The following is a 14,801-nucleotide window of genomic DNA, read 5'->3' as shown; positions in this document are numbered from 1 at the left end:
CTTGAAGCGATAGATAGATAGATAGATAGATAGATAGATAGATAGATAGAAATTGATGTATGGATGGATGGATAAATTGTAAGATAGATAGATAGATAGAAATTGATGTATGGATGGATGGATAAATTGTAAGATGGATAGATAGATAGATAGATGGAAGATAAATGGAAGATGGTAAGATGGATGGATGGAAAAATTTATAGATAGAGAGAGGTAGAGATAGATAGATAGATAGATAGATAGGTAGATAGAGATAGAGATAAATTGATGTATAGATAGATAGATAGATAGATAGATAGATGTGTGTAGATAGATAAAGGTTCATATATTTTATATACGTTGATATATTTCATTTGTATTTAATCACTTAATTCAACAGTTCATCTAAGGGGGCACATACATGGCACTTTTGCTCACTAAATCTGACATGAATGCTTGTTTTGCTGTTGCAGAGAAAACTAACAACTCTTTTGGTTGCTAAATTAATCATCAGACCTCTATCAAGCTAATTTTAGGATGTTCTACTCGCTTTAAACATAGGTTTTACCTTCCGCCCCTATGTCATGAAAAACAATGAGAGCACTGATATCAAACATCATCCTTCCAATTGTTTTGATTTCCCTGGAGAATATTGAGGTGTACAGGAACACAACACCCAATAAATAAAGTATCAACGTTGCATAAAAAGGAAACAAAATAGGATGAAAGCCCTACAAATATGACACGAGACAGAAAGTCAACATTTGGATGAAGCTCATTTAAAATTTGTGTTGTTTGCTGATCCCTGTGTGTCAAGTACTGTGATATGGAGCTGTTTGGGTTTTATTTTGTAGTTTAATTATAAAACTGTCAAGAACTTGTCTCGGATACATCCGCTGTGTCTCGGGCATATGTTTCTAGGCCAAGTTCCATTATCTCCCATGGGTCATTATGATAGCACTCGTGTATTAGCAGTTAAGCACCTTAACGCAGTATAAAGAGAAACAACATGGCCAATCCAGATCTTCACCTACGGACACATCCATGAATGTCAGAGCAATTCGAGCAGTTCATCTGTAGATGCTTTAAAGATTCATGAGTAAGCAAATGTGTATTCAGGGCTGTCATTCAAAAAGGCTAATGCATTATGGGTAAGGGCATATCGTTGAACAGTACAGCAGATGTTTTGAATACAATATTATTAAATGAGCAAAAACACTTAATTGGAAACAAGCCTACATACATTACCAGTCAGACTGGAATCAATACGATTTTTCAACGCTGTTGAAATAAGTCTCTTATGCTCACCAAGACTGCATTTATTTGTTTAAAAATACAGTAAAATGATAATGTTTGAACTATAATTAAAATTCACAATAACCATTTTCTATTTTAATATATGTTAAAATGTAATTTATTTCTGTGATGGCAAAGCTGAATTTTCAGCAGCCGTTACTCCAGACTTCAGTGTCACATGATCCTTCAAAAATCATTCTAATGCTGATTTGGTGCACAGTTATTAATAATGGTTCTTCTTATTTTCAATGTTAAAAGCTTTTTGTGTATAATTTAAGGATTATTTGATGAATAGATAGTTGAAAAGAACAACATTTATTTGAAATAGAAGTTTTTTTTGTAACATCATAAATGTCTTTCCTGTCACCTTTGACTGTCAATTTAATGAATCCTTGCTGACTAAATATATTAATTTCATTTTTTCCCCCCATACTTAACCCAGACTTTTAAATGGTAGTGTATCACGGTTTCCACAAATATATTAAGCAGCATAAACTGTTTTGCAACATTGATAATAATAATTTAGCACAAAATCAGCATATTAGAATGATTTCTGAAGGATCATGTGACTCTGACGACTGGAGCAATGGCTACTAAGAATTCAGCGTTGCATCACAGGAATATGACATCTTAAAATACATTGAAATGGAAAACTGTTCTTTTAAATTATGCTTATATTTTAACAATTTTACAATTGAAAAAATCTTTTAAAGATGTTTAATTATTCCAAACTTTTGACCAGTAGTAACATTCACACTCACATTAGTCACTATACATCTCCTTTATTATTTTGTCATGGAATTTATTTTTTAGTAGTGAATCGTGACTTGTCTATGTGTTTTTGATTAGCGGATATTTCAAAAGAGTGTTTGTCCATTGTCCCTTACAGTGAGTCTGTGCCTTCATGGTCTTGTGCAGTACCCAGGTTCCATTTTTTATTGATGATTTCTCTATACTTTATTTGATTCGATTTTTTTTTTTGCAGGAGCGTAGGTGCAAATGGCAGAGACGTTAGATCCTATTTTAGATGTGAGGTGTGTGCCTGGCAACCTCTCGCGGTCTCGTTCAACTGACCACCCTCCATGCTTTGTTTCTGTTTGACCTTTGGTCAAATGCCTTGCTAAAGCCCTCCAACCTTTTATGTAAAATGTGTAGCGTATATCATCACGTTCCCGGAAAACGGATTCCCTCCATCGAAGTCCCCTGAAGGCTTATTAAACCTGCGAAGAACGGAAATGAATAAATTCTCAATGTGTTTCTTAGTTGAATGATAATGTTGTGCTGCCTGGCAGGCAGGACCTTGCCTACAGCCAAAGAACAGGCTCTCATTTATGAGCTAACAGCTAATCCTGGCACCCCCCGTAAACACACCGCCGGTTATGTTGCAGCTTCTAGACTCTGAGAGGCTAATAAAAAGGCAAAACAGAACAAGGGTAGCTGATATCCCTCTAACCTTTGCCCTCCAGGGCGTCCCGTAGAGTATGATTGATGCCGTCATATCCGAACAAATGCAGCTTGACAGTTTTGGGACGATTACCCCCTTTTTTTTTTGACTGCGGAAAAACGTATTATGTGTCTGAAGCTTTCACATCCAGATAGCATTAGAAATATAATGATGATTTGTGTGCAGCGCTGCAAAAAGAAGCCCACTTATTGTACGTAAGTGTTATAATTGGAACTTTATTGCATTACCGGGCCTGCAGAGTGTAACTTCCTGCTATTTGTCTAATGCATCCTTAAGAATAGTAATCTAATAAAAATCATTACTTTTTCCAGGGCTTTTAGACATGATTTAAAGGAAAGTCATTTGCAGAATGTGTCTAGCGTGAATTAATATCTTACCTTGTAAGAAAAAAAATACGTGCATGAAAAAAAAAACGCTATCGAACAATGCAATTTCATAACAAAGGACGTACATGCTTTCAAGATTGCCACAAGCTCAGATCATCTTTGATAAGTGGCTCCACTCAAACGCAAATGTGGTTTTGTTCAGCGACGCTGTTTTTCCTAATACTCAAAGCTTCTTTATTAGATTTATCATCGAGCCTCTATTCTTCACGCGCTTTGACGCATTCGACATGTGATGTGACCTCAGACAGATTCATAAGGTTCATCCGCTGGTAGCTGAAAAATGTAAATGCTCGGCTTTCTTTTCTTTTTCACAGAGCCCCAGTGGCCGGATGATCCTTCAGTTCTGGCTCAGAAGTGGCCTGTCCTCTCTCCTCAGGGAACGGATGGACCGTCTTGCGCTTACCATCCCTATGAAGAAATGAATAAAATAGAAATGAGACATTCAAGTGACAGCCCCAGCTTTAAATGATGCTGGCAAAAGCCATGAATTGTCAGTGGGTCTCTCTGCTCGCTTTGTTGATGAAATGAAAAATGTATTGTCAGGAAGAAAGGATGATTTTTTTATTTTTTTGAGTATAATACAACATGATGAGTGCCCATCTTGAGTTTTGGGAATATGTTCCACATAGGGCTGAGCGATAAACAATATCATATCGAGATTGCACTAAAATTTATGTTGGTAATAAGGATAGGCTCTGGACATTTTAGCTCGATGTAGATAAGCTAGTAAGTCTGCATGTTCTGCATGCTACTTTGTAAATGAGTGGCATAGTTTCATCTGGTACACAAACTTAAGCATGTGATGCTCACTGTTTTCAGCATCTCAATATATAAGGAAAGTCTATATGTGAGAACTCAATATATAAGGAACAACATGAACTTCATCTCCAGAGCTGTTCTAAGAGATCACTTCACATGCTTTTCATCGTTTCATTTGAGAAAAACTACCATCAAATACACATTGAAACTCAAAGATCTTCACGACAAACCGGCAAAATAAAAGTTTGGTGTAACTTGAAGAAATTATGACAGAAATTTTTTACTATTGTATACTAAAATGTACTTCTCAAAGTAACAACAACAACAATCATCATCATCATTGTTTTTAAGGAATATCATACAACCAAGATCTTTTTAATTTATGTTTTACTTTATACAGTTCTGTTGTGCAGCATCTTATTCGACAAAAATAAAAGTTCTTCTGTTGCGAATTAATTGTTATATTTTAATTTGATTACATTACAGAAAATATTAAATGGTTTAAAAGTCATATTAATTCATTTTTAATGATACATTTATATTAAATCATAAAACACAGAATCTAGAAAAAATAAAATAGAATACACAGAATTTAGGAAAAAATAAAATGGATTTATTGGCCCCTAAAGTAAATACAAGGTATCTTACTCTGTGGAGTTTCATTGTGAATAAGTTATATTTACATTCATTCTCAAAGTCAAACAAACAAGTGGAAATAATTTCCTTCCCCATTTCTGGTAAATGAATACCGTGATAAATATCAATATCATATGATATGGAATAAAAAAACGTGATGATATGTTTGCCCGTATCGCCCAGCCGTAGTTAAAGGGCTGCATGGCACATTCAAAGGTTCTGGTGGTGCTAGTCAATATAATGTAATTCAAGTAATGTCTGTTAATTCATATAAATCTTGTGTTGCGGGTGTTTGGCCTCACCTGCCAGAGGTGACCAATGGCTGCCCTCTGATCTACCTCTGTCAAGCTCCGTAATTGAGTGCTTCCTTAATTTATGAGGCAGCTTCCTCCATTAACAACAAAATATTGGGAATTAAAGAAGAAACAGACCTTCACATGCCCGTGCTGCGCTACGGATAAGGAACAAACCGTGATAAATGGCAGAGCGCATCTGCAGCCTTGACTTTGAAAAATACTGTCTCTGAATTTCAGGTCAGACTCTGACAACAATTAGGAGGAGAAGAATAAATAGACAATGACCCTTTTTTCTGCTGTATTTCCCTCTCCCGTAAGATGCAGGAGAACATGATCTACCATTGACAGGATGTGCATATGCAAAGAAAAGCAGTCAGGGCCGCTTGTTGAGTGATCATATCATGAAACTGCTAATTTTGCAGTACGAGGCACAAGGGAGCTGTTTCTGGCATTAGCCTTGCTTCTCACTGGCTCTTCTGTACAGTAAATCTTGTGCTAAGCATAAAGCCCATTCTCTGCTACTAGTGACAATAGTATCTTAGTATATTTTTAATATGTCAAGATCAAATCAAAATTGACCCTATGTACTTTAATGCAGATCCCTGGTCTTATTGTAAAAGATGAATCAGTGCTTGTTGTTCCAAAGAACAAAAACTCTGAAACATTTGCCCTTTTATGATGAAGTTATCCAACAGCGAAATGGATATTTAGTATTTTCATTTTCTGTTGTTTTTCTGTATGTTTTTTAAGTAAACATGCACTAGACTAGACGGATGATTTTGACTGCTTAGCTCACATCTCGCATCTTTGCTGCTACTTGCCCATGACACAACGTTCTAAAAAAAGTGCCCAATAAATCTAAGTCAAGGTAACGCCATATTTAATTTTTTTAACCAGAATCAAAACAAGGATGTGAAGAATAGAAGTTATAGCATAAAAAATAGAACCATAAAATTGTTTTGAAAGTTGTGAGTTGTGAAAATTGTGATCTATGACCTTTATACAGTGCATGCCATTGTAAAGAATGTAAGTCTATAACTCACAGCATAATTTTATCCATGTTAAATTCAATATGGTATCTAATCTGACTAAGGTCTATTAAACAAAGTTCAGCTTTAAAAGATCATGTTTTAAACTTGATTTTTTTTTTCATTCCACTGTCGTGTCTCACATTTTTTTACTCAAAAACATGTTCTGTTTGAATGGCTCATAGTGAGCAGTGTAGTGTGATTCACAAACAAATGACTCTTATGAACTGGTTCATTTTAGTGAATCAAAAACGCAATGATTGCTGAATGAATGACTCAAGTGAGTCAGTTCTTTTTAGTGAATCAAACTAATTATTCCACCTGACTTTTTTATATTTTATTATTTAAAATGTTTCATATATAATTTTTCGAAATATTTTTTTCAAAAACATTTTTATTTATAAATTGAAATCATCTCATCATTTGACAATGGAATAGCGTGTTTCCAACATTTATTTATTACTAGTACTGAAACAATTGTAACTGGTATGAAACACCCACTATTCAGTCAACCGATAGATAGATATATTCAAGTCCCTTTTTCCCATTGATTCTTTTTTCAGTTGGAAGTACATGCTGTATTTCCGTAATGTGGTTAAGAATAGCAATTCACGTTAACTTGAGCCTTTTTCACATTTTATTATGTTCATTTTTTGATAAAACACACATGCAATCACACATAGCAGCCCATAGATAAAGCAGTACATTTTCATGGTTATAGGTTATGAGGCCTATCTCTTTTTTGATGAGAGCATATTGATTTGGGCATTTCTTGTGGGCTGCAACTTAATTCTCTCTCTCATTTCAGAAAATCCTCAAATTCACTGCTTACAGCAGCCTTTTAGCAGCCACAATCCTCTGCCTGAATAAATGACATGACTATAAGCTTCCCTAGATGCCATGGTGTAAATGTATTAGCTGCACTAAGAGACCTACTCCTAGTATAATTATGTTAGGAACCAATAAGACAGCTCGGAAATCAATATGCTAAGACAGACAGCGAACAGGGCATGGGCAGTGAACTGGGGATAGATTAGGCTCGCAGGTCCCTGGCTGAGCATCGCTAGCATTTAAGCTAAGTTAGACTTATCGTCTCGTGCAAGGAAATCATCTGGGCTTTTCCCTTACAATACTCGGGGCGCTGGATTAGGCCCTGTGAGCAATTATCTTCCTCTTTTCTAATTACACGATTTTGACCAGTTAAATCCTGCTCATTTTAATTTCCCTGATTTTTAACTACCCCCTCCTTGTAATTCCAATCAATATGCAGTGTCAGTTTTCTGTAAGTAGTAAAATGTTCTGCTCTGGTAATTAATGCATGCTCTTCAATTACTTAAATTTAAGCTGCGATTCAAGTGCCGCCTCTCAAAAAATGAGCTAAAACTCATAGATGTGATAAAAAAATATTTTAATCAGACGTGCTATGATTTTCTTTTACCCTCGTATTTGGTTACGGGCAGTGAAATAAGTAGTGCGATGTGTTTAAAAGGCTCTCTGTGTAAACAGAGACAGAGCTGTAATTTATATTCAACTAGAACTAAAATAAAAAGCAGTAGCCTAGGAAACAAAAGCTGTCCTTTTCTAGTACAGTACATCTGCTCAAACCCAATCAAGCTTTCAAAGACATGGCAGCGAACAATAGCCCCCATCAGCCAGGAACAAAGTCACAGACATAAGTGGTCCGAATAAGTGTGCAATTTCTGCCCATATGACTGTCCTGACACAATTGCCCTAATTTTCTTCCTTTGAAATGACTGATAAAAGACTTAGGTAATTGCTATGGAGACAGCATTTCTTCTATCAAGGAAGGAGGGAGGGGGTCACAAGTAATATTGCCTCAGGGCTTAGGGACAGAGTGTCAGTTTCTGCACAATCTAATATTAATACTTGTGTCCTCTTCAGCCCCACTTCCCAAAGATCGTATTAAGTGATTGTGATTCGCCCTGACGCCGTATCGGAAATCACTCAATCAAGCGAGCCTCGGACATGCCGGAAAATATACAAAAACATGCCGGTCTAATTTTCCTGTGGTCACGTGACCGGACAATGCCCTGACGTGTCACTTTCACATGGCAAATGACTTGTGAATTAAAAGGGGGTCGACACATCCATGCGCCGTGGTCGGAGGCGCTCGTTCGGAGATGGCTCACCCTGATGCTAGCTTTCTGATCTGTGTCCATTCAGCACCTGACCTTGTCCCCTGAAATCAAACTTCATTTATCAGCCTGATCTCTGATTATCTGGATATTGCAGCACGCGGTTTGCCTCGCCGGCAAGCAGACCGCTAATGGGGAGGCTGAAACCAGTGCAGAGCATCATGGGAGCATTGACATACAAACTAATTGCTGCCATGACCTCAGATTACATCTGTTTATTGAAAGCAAAGCCTTCCTCTCAATTATGTGCTTTCTGTAAAAAAACTAAACAAACACTCTTATTATGAGTCATTTTTGTCATTATTATTTTCTGGATTCAGACTCAAGCAAGGAGCAGTTTTTTTGTAGTAATGCATTGTAAATATGTCTATTATTTTATGAATACACACACGTGTATGTGTGTATGTATATGTGTGTGCGTGTTTTAATATATGCTTATATAATTTTTTTTTAAATAAATTGCAATATATTACTAATACATGTATTAGTATGTATTAAGTATATTATGTATTTATTTTTATTGAATTATTTTTTAATAGATTTAAATATAAAATCTGTGTGGTTTGACTATAAAAATATATTTATCATGCAAACTTTTAAGACAGACAACAGATTTTTAGCACCCTTCCGCAAAAAAAGCTGTGTTGATTTGTGGTCCATCAGTAAATTCCCAGTAACTGTGAATCAGCAAACTACACTATTTCACACAAATTCAGGAAATGGGACCTCTTCTGTCCTAAACCGTTTACCCCCCTCCTTCCCTTGCAGGTGTTCACAAGCCTCCCTCCTCGGCCACCTCAAACTGACAGGTCCTAAGGTGCTGACTTTAAGCACAGTCCAAGCCCAAAGCAAGTGAATAATACGCAGTAATGAGTTAATCAATACGTATTATGGTTTGGTTGGTACTAAAGTGAGAACAGAACCCAGAGAGCACAGGAGCACCGAGCAGTGAAGGGTTGGGAAAAAATCAACACTGCGTCTGATCCAGATAGCATCAACCCTCCCCCAGGGATTTCCCTATTCAAGAATCCAATTTACCATGGCTGATTGACGTGGATTGGATCCCGGGGAATCGCATAACTCTTTTAAGGCCCTAATAAAAATCTAACGGATTTCTGCGCATCTTGGACCGATTTCTGAACTTTTAATAAACTACACTGGTCGTCCACAATTAGCATTCGCTGGCTTTGTGGGTAATGTGGTTTGGTTATCACTCATGGAGTCGGTGCATGTGGAAGAGTGCTTTTTCCTGATTAAACCTACATAAAGACACAGTGTCCTTCTTAAGTGCACCTTAATGCTCTAGATGCACTTTGAACAGCACCAGTCTTTCCTCTTGAGCTACAACAGGCTGGTACTAATTGCAGGGAGAGAAAAATTTACAGTATGCCTCAACATACACTAATTAGACCATAAGAGATAGAACAAAGAGGTTTGTCCATTGTCTGTTGATGCACAGATTTATTTCTTCATAAAGTATTGTTGTGTAATATATTTTATATCAGATCTTATGCCATTAGTCATCAGCTTGATTATTTGATATTGTGGACATGTTGTCACATTATATGGGGTTAGTTGTCACAATGGGAGCCTGCCATTAAATAGACTATGGTTTTAGGTAAAATGTAAGCAGTAAAAAAAATGTGAAGCGCAAAAGTCCACTCAAAAAATATTTAGGCCTAAATGTATGTATTTGAATTGAATATAAAATTTCCATCCATAAACAAAATTTCCGTTGCTTCACAGCTAGCCATACATTTAAACTGAATAAATGTAATTGTTCTCCCAAAGAACAGATTTATGCTGATTCTAAGCAATTTCGATAAATACATTTTGACAATGTTTAAATATAAAATCAAATAGATACGTTAAACTACTGTATGCCATGATGCCACGAATCTTACCCGTTCTTAACAGTTTCATTAATGTATGACAAACAAATATGCATCACATTAAGTTTATTAGTTTGTTAAAACCCATTGCTTTGGCCGACAGAAAATATTATTGATCAATAAAATTATTATCATTTACATCTGTGACCTACCCAATATAAATGTGACAACATGGTCATGACATTTATAGAAAATGCTCTTGTTATAAGAACAGTTTTTGACTCTGTAGTTACTGAATTACAGTCTTTGTGATAACTAGCACATGTGACAAATAGCCCCGGTTTTCACTATAAATTATTTTGCTGTTATTTTTGGCCTGCTTAGTGTATGTGTGCTGAATTAATGTTACTTCAGATGGTATTTGGATTCTGTGCTGAGGTGATGTCTGCTGATCACGCCATTGAAATAGTTTTTTGTTTATTCACTCCTGTTGTTTACCACATTGCAAAAAACGTATCTCAGATTCAAATTATAGTACATTTTACATTGATTCATGAGATACTTGCCCTTTGCATGGACGTTAGCACATTGTTTATTGTTTCTCGGTGTTCTGTGACAAGGAGGCAGGTAAAGATGGCACAGTGGTTTTTTTTTTGGTCCGATTCGAACCTGCTTTGAAAATAGCAGTAATCATTGTATTTATGGTGAAATGGCCTGCCATAGGGATATAAGAGAGGGAAGCACAGTCTGGGGTAGAGATGTAAAATAGGCTCCAACAAGTAATTTTATGTGCTACGTTTTAGCTTGTCATCATATTACCGGCTGCTGTAGTGGGAGCGCTGGAGCTGGAAGAGTAGAATGCAGAGCCTATCATTCTGCACACTGAGCTGGGGAGGCAATTGGGAGGGAACGCAGCGGGAAGCTTTGATGTAGATTGACAGATTAATCATTTCCAGCGTCCTGTGTTCCTTCCGACCTTGACAGCACCAGAGCCTCTCAGAAAAAAAGACCCCAAAAGGAAGAGAGAGAGGGTACAATAAATTCAGCCATTTTCATCCTATAATGTCCAGGAATTAAAAGCAATAGAAGTCACGATAAGCCGTTCTCAGAAAGACTCTTTCCAATTACTCACTGGTCTTTTTTGGTCTAGCGGTTTTCAGTCCGTATCTGTCGGAGGCGAGACACGATTTGTGTTTAATGCGATGTGATATGTTTTAAGGTGCAGATTCCATTGTCAATGAACATTTTAATCTTTAAAAGGAGAGTATTTTTTCACCTTATGCATTCACACAGATGTTTGGTTCTTCAAAGAGTTGACTTGAATCATTTATAGGTGAAAAATTAACTATTTGCCACCCTTGCCAATTTAGAGGCAAAGAAACTGCATTATTTTTCTTTAAAAATTAGTTTACCATTTTTTTTAAGTACTGGAAACATCAAAACATGATATGGTCTTTGTAAATTCTGTTTAATAATAATAATAATAATAATAATAATAATAAAAACGAGAGAGAGAGAGAGAGAGAGAGAGGATATGTGACCATATGTGATCATGTGCACTTTTCTTATTATTTTTTAAAGTTATTATTATTATTATTAATTGGGTTCACCTTTTACTAAATATATTCCTCTTCCCCTATGTGTGTGTGTGTGTGTGTGTATATATATATATATATATATATATATCTTTTTTTTTGTTTCTGGTTGTTTTACCTCTTTGCTGTGATGTGACCAAGCTTTTTTTTTTTTTACTTTTTGACTTTAACTTCACTGCATTACTGCATGTTGATAATGTAGTCATGAAGTGGTCACAGGAGATGCATTTGAGATGCACGTAACTACCAGATCGCCAATTTGTCTCGCCTGACCACTTGTGATCAGTTTTACATTATACTCACATTTAGCGCTTGGCGAGTCATCCAGTTTTTTGGGCTCTGTTTATGAGGCCCATCCTGCATGTTAAAAGGCTTTCCTTTAGCCACACAACATGCTTTATTTTGCCGGGCTAGTGACCCCATTTCCCCTTTTTTCTTACAGCGGGCCAACCTCTGGCACCATAACCTTTGATAGGTATTCAGTAGCAATCTTTGCGATAACAAGCCAGGGGGCACTACGCTACAGGCTGGTGCTGGGCTGCTCTGGGCGAGGAAGATGTCATGTTTAGTTTGTGTTTAAGTAACACCGTGCTCTCCTGTTGTGATAGATGGCTCTTTGGGATGTAGACACATGCCAATATTAATGGAAAGCAGATCAGGACCCTTCAATATGTTGGATATGTAAAGCTCCCGCTCAGGGCAAACTCATCAAGGTTATGGATTATAGGCGAAGTGCGATGCTCATACCCTCGATTGAGATTTCATACGATTTAACACGGCCGATGTCAGACGTGTTGAGACGGATCTTTATGCGGGCCATTGATTGGGGGAAGTCAAACAGTATTGAGTCGTACACGAGTCCTTGTGAGCCTTGTGAATGTTATAATAGAGCAGCGACAGTTGAGGGAGAAATAAAGCCAGAGAAAGAACGAGCGTGAGAGAGGGAGGATGAAGCATAATTGACTATTGCATTTGTCCTGGCCCCGGGTCCTCGCTCTATCATTAAGAATCAGTGCATGTTAGTGTCATTATGCAAAAAGCTGGCAGATGGTGGTGATCACTGCCTGGTGTGTTTGCCCAAACAAAGAGTCTATTAAAGCAGACTAAATCACTCACTCACTCACTCTCGCTCTCCGACACACACACACACACTCACACTCGCAGAGCTCCTCAGAGCTGCCAGCAACAGCCATCACCCACTACTTCCTAGCTGTGATTCATAATCTATATTGATGCCTCAGAGACAGCAGGCTATTGATCTAGCCCTGTCTATAATCCTGTACCATATCCACAGCTTGTTAGACATCTGTGGGAATATAAACCGGGTTTTCCATGCAACTTAGAGAGCCTGGGCAAGGAAGAGGAAGAGCAGCACAGGCTGGTGTGAGAGACGCCCACCCCATCCGGTTCAATGCTTCTGCCATAGCAGAAAAAAGTATACTCTGTCGAGTGTTTCAGGAAAATAGGATATCCTCCAAAACTCTTCATTCCCACTGAGGGAGAAGTTTCTGTTCAAAACTACTCCCAGAGATATATATCGCAGATTGGCTGTGCTGAAACTGTAATGTGTGGTAATGCAGATTATCTATCTATCTATCTATCTATCTATCTATCTATCTATCTATCGACAGATATTGTTGTTTCAGATACAGATATGTTTCTTTATATATTTATACATTTTAAATATGTATATTTACATTTTAGATAAATGCATACAGTATATAGTGTATCATGTTAATATTCCTCTACAAAATATATATTTCCCTTGTTTTAAATAAATACATAACTATACAAATACTTTACTATATGTATGTAGAACTTGAATTATTTAAATAAAAGTTTGATACTTTCATTTTTGTAATTTTTGTGAAAACTAAAAATATATTAAATACTAATTATATTAAATATGTATATATACATACATGTGCGACATTGGGGGGGGCAAATTGTTAGTCATGGAATCCCTGATGTAGGCCCCGCTGCAGCGCTTAGCCAAGCACTAAATACCATCAATGTGTTTTTGCAGTGTTGAGCAATGTAACCAATCACAGACATATCTTGATTTCTTGAACGCCAATCAGAAACGTTTTGTCAGAATTCACTCACCGCTGAAAGCGCCGCAGTTTTTAAAGGGGTCATAGGATGCGATTTCAATTTTTCCTTTCTCTTTGGAGTGTTTTTTAAGTGCAGTTTTGCACGCTCGTGAATCATCTCATGACTAAGTGCAGACGCGATGTAAATAAGAGATTCATTGTGCAGTTTAGAGAGCTTCATTGATTATAACGGAACTTTGTAAGATCGTGATGAATGAAGATGAGTGACGCTTTTTAGTGATAAAGGGAGCGTGCTTTGCGCACTTTCTAGGGTATAATCCATTCAGAATTTGTATGAAACTTTCGTTTTTCAGACACATAGACTACACCCAACAAAGTTTCCGGAATGACATTCGCATATTTATGCGGGATTCACTCTCGAAATAGCAGTGATTGGCAATGGACGGAACATAAAATATGTTGATTTAATTCTGGAACCGGTCCTGGCCAAACCTAGCGAGATCTAATTCACGGACCAAAAGCGTGTGTAAACTTTATTGAGATCGGGACATATCAATCAGTAATTTAATTTATTTTCCAGTAACGGATGGCAGAAAGTTCAGCAATGAATGGTGTGCGATTTGTGACAGAATATAGTCCCACAACTGATCGTTTATTTTTTCCTCATGTGTGTCGCCTTTGGTAACAACGATTCAAAACAGAAACATTTCAAGTGACACGGGAAAAAGACACGGAAAACTTCAGTGAACATCAGAAAAGCAGCATGCACATTTCTGGTTAAAAATGAAAGGCCATCAACTGACAAACGGGAAGCATCACCATTCAAGTCAGCAAGAAGAGCCAGTTTACTAAACGGTGGCAACCTCTTTAAGTTATTCTTGACTGTGTTGGATTGACTGCTTTGATGCGTTGCAATACGGTAGGGCATTGTTTTGATGCTTACATCAGAAAAAAAATTATTTTGCTTTTATTTATTTATTTCATTTATATATATATATATTTCTTTTGGATATAAATGAATATAAATGGATTTATATCCATTTTTTTCTTGCCCCCCCTGACTCAAGAGTCAAATGTCACCCATATATACATAAATGCATATCGTATATAAACAGTTTATATATTATTAATATTTATATGCAAAATATTTCCCTTGCTTTCCAGGTTAAGTTGAAAAGAATTGCATAACTACTCATATTTGCAATTATAACTATTTAAATGAAAGTTTGATATATATATATGTACATACACACAGTATATAAACTATCTATGCATAAATCATATTAATATTTGTGTACATATATATATATATATATTTA

This window comes from Sinocyclocheilus rhinocerous, unplaced genomic scaffold (assembly GCF_001515625.1).
Source record: "Sinocyclocheilus rhinocerous isolate Xijiao unplaced genomic scaffold, SAMN03320098_v1.1 scaffold594, whole genome shotgun sequence".
NCBI lineage: Eukaryota > Metazoa > Chordata > Actinopteri > Cypriniformes > Cyprinidae > Sinocyclocheilus > Sinocyclocheilus rhinocerous.
The sequence above is the reverse complement of the archived record's forward strand: the minus strand, read 5'-3'. Positions refer to the sequence as shown.